Here is a 6,302-nt window from a genome sequence, read left to right as displayed (position 1 = left end):
TGAGACTTGGGAGAGACAAGCCTTTTATAATGAGCTCACAAGAACTGTTCTGTATTCTTCCTGGCTGATCTTGGGAGACCACACAGTCATAAGTGGGAAAGGGAATGGACAGGAATGTGCAGTGATACGCGGCTCTAGAAAGAACTAGATGCAGCCTGTATTCCAAGTAGTGGAGTTCGTAAGGTTAAAAAATAATAAAGAATCTGTGATGCTGTCAGCTCTATGATAATAATTTCAAGCAGGCTCATAACTGAGGCCTCAAAAGTGGCTAGACCACAAGCATTTTTATAAACAAACCTTTGTACATTTCCTTATTATGGTAATCTGTGGAACATCAACAGCCTGGGGAGAAAAGACACAACCAATTCTCATCTAATGTATGAATTCTTCCATGCCTGATCACTTGGAGGCGATTCTCGTCACTGGAGATCAGATGAGCAGTTCAAACTTTATTGAAAGCATTCCTGTTAGAATCTGTACCCAAGCTTTGCTTTAAAAACATAAGATTCAACACCTACATATCTAGAGTATATCAGCTTATTTGGTCTTTACTCTTCAGTCATAAAAATGGGAATGTGCATTTTCTCTGTGGTAAAATGGTGGATTCTACCTGAAGAAGCTAAGAGCCAAGCAGCCTTTTAGACTAACACTGTTAATTTCTGGTCATAGGCTTCACGTCCTGCAAATGAAGGAATTTGTATGTGTGTTGAAAGTGTGCCTTTTGTGTGTGGTTAAAGGACCTATGAAGAAGAAGGGCACACAGCATCAGTTTGTTGTAACCCCAACTCTCTAAAGGTGATTGTTTTGGCAGCAACCAGTCAGTTGTCTATGTTGGGAAATGAGGTTTTATAGTCTCTGGATGTATTGGAAGTATATTCCAAGGGTAAACTCTGTGTCTGTGACGATTTGGTAGTTCAGACTTCTACCCCAAGTAGTTTGCTTCTCTAAAGGTCTGCACTGGGAAAAGCATAAGGGGCAAGTTACAGTTATTCAGTGGCACTACAACAACTTGCTAGAGAAGCTCCTGTGAAAATCCCTTGCAATTTTACCTGAATGGCAGGGTTTTAATAGTCATCACTAAAGATATAAAAATGTAGTTGATCTTTGGGCTATGTCAGAATAACATCTGCCATCTCTGGGAGCTCTCCAAAGTACTGCAGAACTAGACTCCGATCTGTTCCTTGGAAACCTCCTTTATGATCTTAGATACCTTTCTCTTACTTGCCTACATTGTCACCCTGCTGCCCATTTGCCCCTGGCTTCAAGGCCTTATACAGCATTGCACAAGCTCTCACTTTTGGCAGAAAAGGCATTCTAATTACTTTTGGCTGCCTCCTCCCCTCCTTTCCATCTAATTGATCATGCTTACTACTTAGTCATCATCCAGGATAACCAATTACATTGGCACAAAGGACAGAACACAGAGTTCATGTGCAACACTTTCAGTGATCTTAGGACTCCCCCCAGTAACTATGCCAATGCAGCATATGCGTATGGATTTGTATGGATTAGATCTTCCAAGGGACACTTTTTTGTGTATAAAGCTATTTACAGTGGATTAGATCTTCCAAGGGACACTTTTTCTTACCTGTTTTTCATTCCCCAGGCAACTTGGCCTTGGGAAACATTGGATTTACCTCACTCCTCAGAGATACAGTTAACTGCCTTATGAATAAAAAAAAGTACAGACTCAATCAACAGAAGTTAAAAGAGAGACCTGAAACCCCCTAAAGGAAAAGCATACTCACAGTAAAGTTATTTCCACAGAGAAATGATGACTCCCATAATCTCGAATGAACACAAAGATTCCTAAGCCTGCAGCTGGAAAAGATACAACCACTAGCCACCACTCGTTTGAACCCCTCTTAATCATGAAGATTTGCCATTTCCAGACATGCAACCATACTTTGGAGGAAGCTAGACATGATGGCTGCAGACCTATGTACTATCACATGCAAAATGAGGGGTAGGGTTGCCAGGTTTTGACCAAATACCCGAACATTGCCCCGTGACAGCATCACTTCCAGGTCACATGGGCAACGACATAGGCATGTTGGCTAGACCTTCCTCTTTTTCGGGGCAAGTTCCCCCCACTGGCCAGCTGACCAGCAGTGGGGCAATGGGGCCTGGAAGCAGAGGACCCCCGCCTCTACCTGGGGTCTGGCAACCTAGAGAGGGGGAAGTCTAACTTAATGAGCAAAACAAGGTCACTGAGGGTTGCCTCCCACCAGTTCCTCTCCTTGATTGCTTTTCTCTTAGCTGGGCTCATTTCCAGCATTAGAGCCCAAGTGGGGAAAGAAATGCCTCACACATTCGTTCTTTTTGCTGTTAAAATTGGTCTCCTACCTTCTACATGATTATGGCAAGAAGAAGAAGATGAAGAAAAGGAGGAGGGGGAGGAGGAGATTGGGTTTATACCCCGCCCTTCACTACCCAAAGGAGCCTCAGAGCAGCTTACAAACTCCTTTCACTTTCCCTCCCCACAACAGACACCCTGTGAGGTAGGTGGGGCTGAGAGAGCTCTGACAGAAACTGCTCTTTTTCAAGGACAGCTCTTATCAGAACTACGGCTTGCCCAAGGTCATCCAGCAGGTGGAAGTGGAGGAGTGGAGAATCAAACCCAGTTCTCCCAGATTAGAGTCCGCGCACTTAACCACTACACCAAACTAGCTTACATACACAGACTGCATGTCTAGTGTACCCATTACAAAACAAGAAACCCATCTGTACACATTCAATCAGGAACAGCAGATAAGACAGGTTAATGATGTTGTAAGTTACAATGGGTGAAAAACTCAGCTCTAAAACAAGTGCAGAGATACCTACCTTCATAGGACCCGCCTGAACTGTCTGTTGTGATCATAGACAGGTTCAGTAGCCCCAGCTAAATTAAAGAATCTTAATAAAAAGTTTTAAGTTTGAAGCTAGAGTAATCCTCAGAGGGCAGACGGGGACATATAAAACTCATGTTTTTAATATATCCTACAGTTTATTCCTTAGCAATCTGCCCTTCTGAAACACAAACTACTTCTCAGGATTTCTACAGTAGCCATTTCAAATGGAAGCTGGAACTTTTATCTTCAACATCAGTTTCCCCTGACACACATTTCCCTCAGGCAAAGAACCAATTAGGCAACCTCCTTGCTTTTTCCCTTCCACTGGGCTTAAACATTCACATGAACTAAACATAGCCTTGTAACTTCCGGAGAATTTTTGCCAAGTTTTAATAACATTTTATGTGACACATCCTTCTTTTTTGAAGTCAGTCATTACTGTAATTCTGAAATTCCACACTATTGCAGTAACCTGAGGCGGCCTCTCCAGCATGACGGGCACATGATACTTACATGTGCTAGCAGAAGAGCAGGGCTCAGTGTGGTTAATACGTCGCTTCATTATCTCAATGAAACAATGCAGCTCCTAGTAAACCCAACCTTCACCTTTGGCATTTGTGTTCCCATTTATACTGCATGATGGCACAGTATCAGTACCAAAATTGCCAACGTGACAGGAACATAATAGCAGCAGGGCCTTTATAGTTGTTGTCCCAAGGCTCTGGAATAAAGTCCCAGAGGAGATGTACGCATTCACTTCTCTTTTACCCTTCTGTAATGTCAGCAGTGCAGAAGCATCTTCTAATTACAATCATATTGTATGACTTTAGGGGGATGCTGGGCTTTTTTATAGCACTAAACATGGTTTAGATATTTGATGTTGGCTTTTGCGGGACTTAATAAAAGCAACAAATCAAAGTGCCAAGTTTCATATGTTCTGCATCTGGTAAAAATACATTTGTTTCCCAAGGCCATCTGAAAGTTTTTATTGTTGTTGTTGTTGTTACCCATTTTCTAACTGTTCCTTCACCTACAAGGTATCTGCTGGCCCTCTGATTTGAACTTTGGACACTTCCACAGTGTTTATAATAGTGGCCGCTGGATTTTCAAATACCCGTTTTTCAGCTTTGTAGGAGCTGCCTTATGTTTGATACGGCTGTTGTGCTTGCTTAATCTACTACTGCCATTGTAAGATGCTTTTTGGTTTTGTATGCAGAGTTTCTTTTGTTTTTAGAAGAAGAGATTGGATTTAAGGTGAAGGCATTTGACATTTTTAACATGTTGTCTATATTATTGGATTGTAAGCTGCCCCAATACTCTTTTTTGACTAAGAGACAGAGTAAAATTTCTTAAATAGATCTTTTAAAGAAAAACTCAATAGTCTCTTTTGTTGGGAGGCCGCCAACATAGGCATCAGGGGGTATGCATGGCTGCCACCAAGACCATCAGCTTTTCATCTGCTTGGTAATGGTCTGTAAAAGAAGGGGCATAACAATAGGGAGAGCTCTTAGGTTAATGGCAGAGCATATACCTTGCCTATGCAAAAGATTCTGAGGATGCCTGAGATTCTGAAGATGTCAGATTCTGATTGTCACAGTGCTAAATTGACCAGTGTTCTAACTTGGTAAAAGGCAGATGCACGCGTAGAGCAGCTTACATAGGATTCCAAACAGTTTCCTATTTAGACAGGATATAGACCAGACCCACTGAGCTTCAGCAACAGATCTGCACCGTATACCCTCGTGCATTCTCTGGGCTGTAGAACGTATTCCAGAAATCATTGCCATGATACGGCTTGTTCCCCCTACAGACACCTCATCCTTTGAGGCCTCAAACTCACCCCATTTTCAGCACTTCATATTGCACATTTGGAGATTATCATTGTTAGCAGTCTGTTAAATAAATGGGAAAAGACACATCAGCGAAAAGGTAGGCGAGCTTTTTAATGGCATGATCAAGAGTTCCCTTTGAATAACAAATCTAATAATGACTGCTGCTTCTCATACAAACAATAAATGACATCCTCTTTTTTTTATTAAATCATAATCCAGAATTATGAAAATGCCAGGTGGATCTGTACACAGACAGCTCTTCTGTGATGCATGCCAGACTGTTATGGCTGAGAAATTTGCCATGCAATTTTAAACCAGATTTTTGAAATTATTTGTTTGCGGTTGTACATTCTAGTTGAAATGTGTAAAACATTCTAGAGCCGCTCTCCTAAAGAATGTGAAGAAGATATGTAGAGAGGGTTTACCTTGGAGCCTACTAATGTTTTAGGCCAGGTAGCAGAAGTCCTGTCTCCCAGTCAGAATATTCTGCTTGGTTGAGTGAGAGACAATCTTCACATACAGCTGCTCTTTGCTGCGACATTTCCAAATTTAAGAATAAGTTCTACCATTGAATACCAAGGCAACGGTACCTTCATTTCCATTCCAAATTCAGTCCAAGCGCTCAGCCACATAGGTTACATTGTACAGCACAGTGCCTTTTACAGGTTACATACATCAAGTCCTATTCATTCATCACTCAAGCTGGGTTTTTCATGCCCTCTTACATCTTTTGATTGACATTCATGGTGGAACATCTTGCAGCCATTCTACAGCTCTACCTAGTCTAAGTTGCAAAGGTGCACACATGCCCACTCCTTGTATTTGCTCCACAGCAACCCAAAAGGTGAGAACATTACAAGAGAAACTGGACCTCACACAAAGCACTTGGTTGTCCCAATTTTTTTTTAATCCTCCAGATCTGCAAATACTCTGCTAGCTAGGTTAGCAAGATCTTTCCTGCCTAGCTACAAGCATAAAACGTAAGGAGACTGTTAACTCCTGTTTGAAATGTTTGTGTCCCAGCGTGCATAGAAGAATCACAAATACAGCCCACATTAGTGTAAATGTGGGAATAAACTTGCTTAACATTATACAGAACCTCTTTCTCTTATTTACAGTTTCCTTTGTGCATAACAGACACACAGATCCTGCTAATTTCTGTAAGACAAACTAGACATTGTGGTAGACATTGCCACTGAAAACAGCCCCACTTCCTGGGGTCTCAATCCCACCTCTTCCTCTTTAAATTCTAGCATCAGAATTTATGGGAAGAGAACCATGTACACTGCCTTGAGCTCTCTGGGCAAGGGGCAGGAAAAATACACTAGACAGATAGTAAACCTCATGTGTGTCATAATGTTATACCATTCTGCATTTTCCAACCCAGCCTCCATATTATTGGGTATTAATAGCAAGGGATGAGAAAATGTAACATCTCATGATTCACAACATGAATCATGTTCCAGTGGACAATACCGCAGTAGGGAGGACCTAGATATGCAATGAACTATTTTCAGCAGAAGTTATATGTAACATCTTCTTTGTGGCTTTGAGGTCACCATTTGCTTAATCCCTACTAGGGGTATGCAAAAAAAAAAAAAAGAATGGTCCATTCACTGTAGGTAACAAAAAATGC

This window comes from Gekko japonicus, unplaced genomic scaffold (genome assembly GCF_001447785.1).
Source record: "Gekko japonicus isolate JY-2015 unplaced genomic scaffold, Gekko_japonicus_V1.1 scaffold359, whole genome shotgun sequence".
Classification (NCBI taxonomy): Eukaryota; Metazoa; Chordata; class Lepidosauria; order Squamata; family Gekkonidae; genus Gekko; species Gekko japonicus.
The sequence above is the reverse complement of the archived record's forward strand: the minus strand, read 5'-3'. Positions refer to the sequence as shown.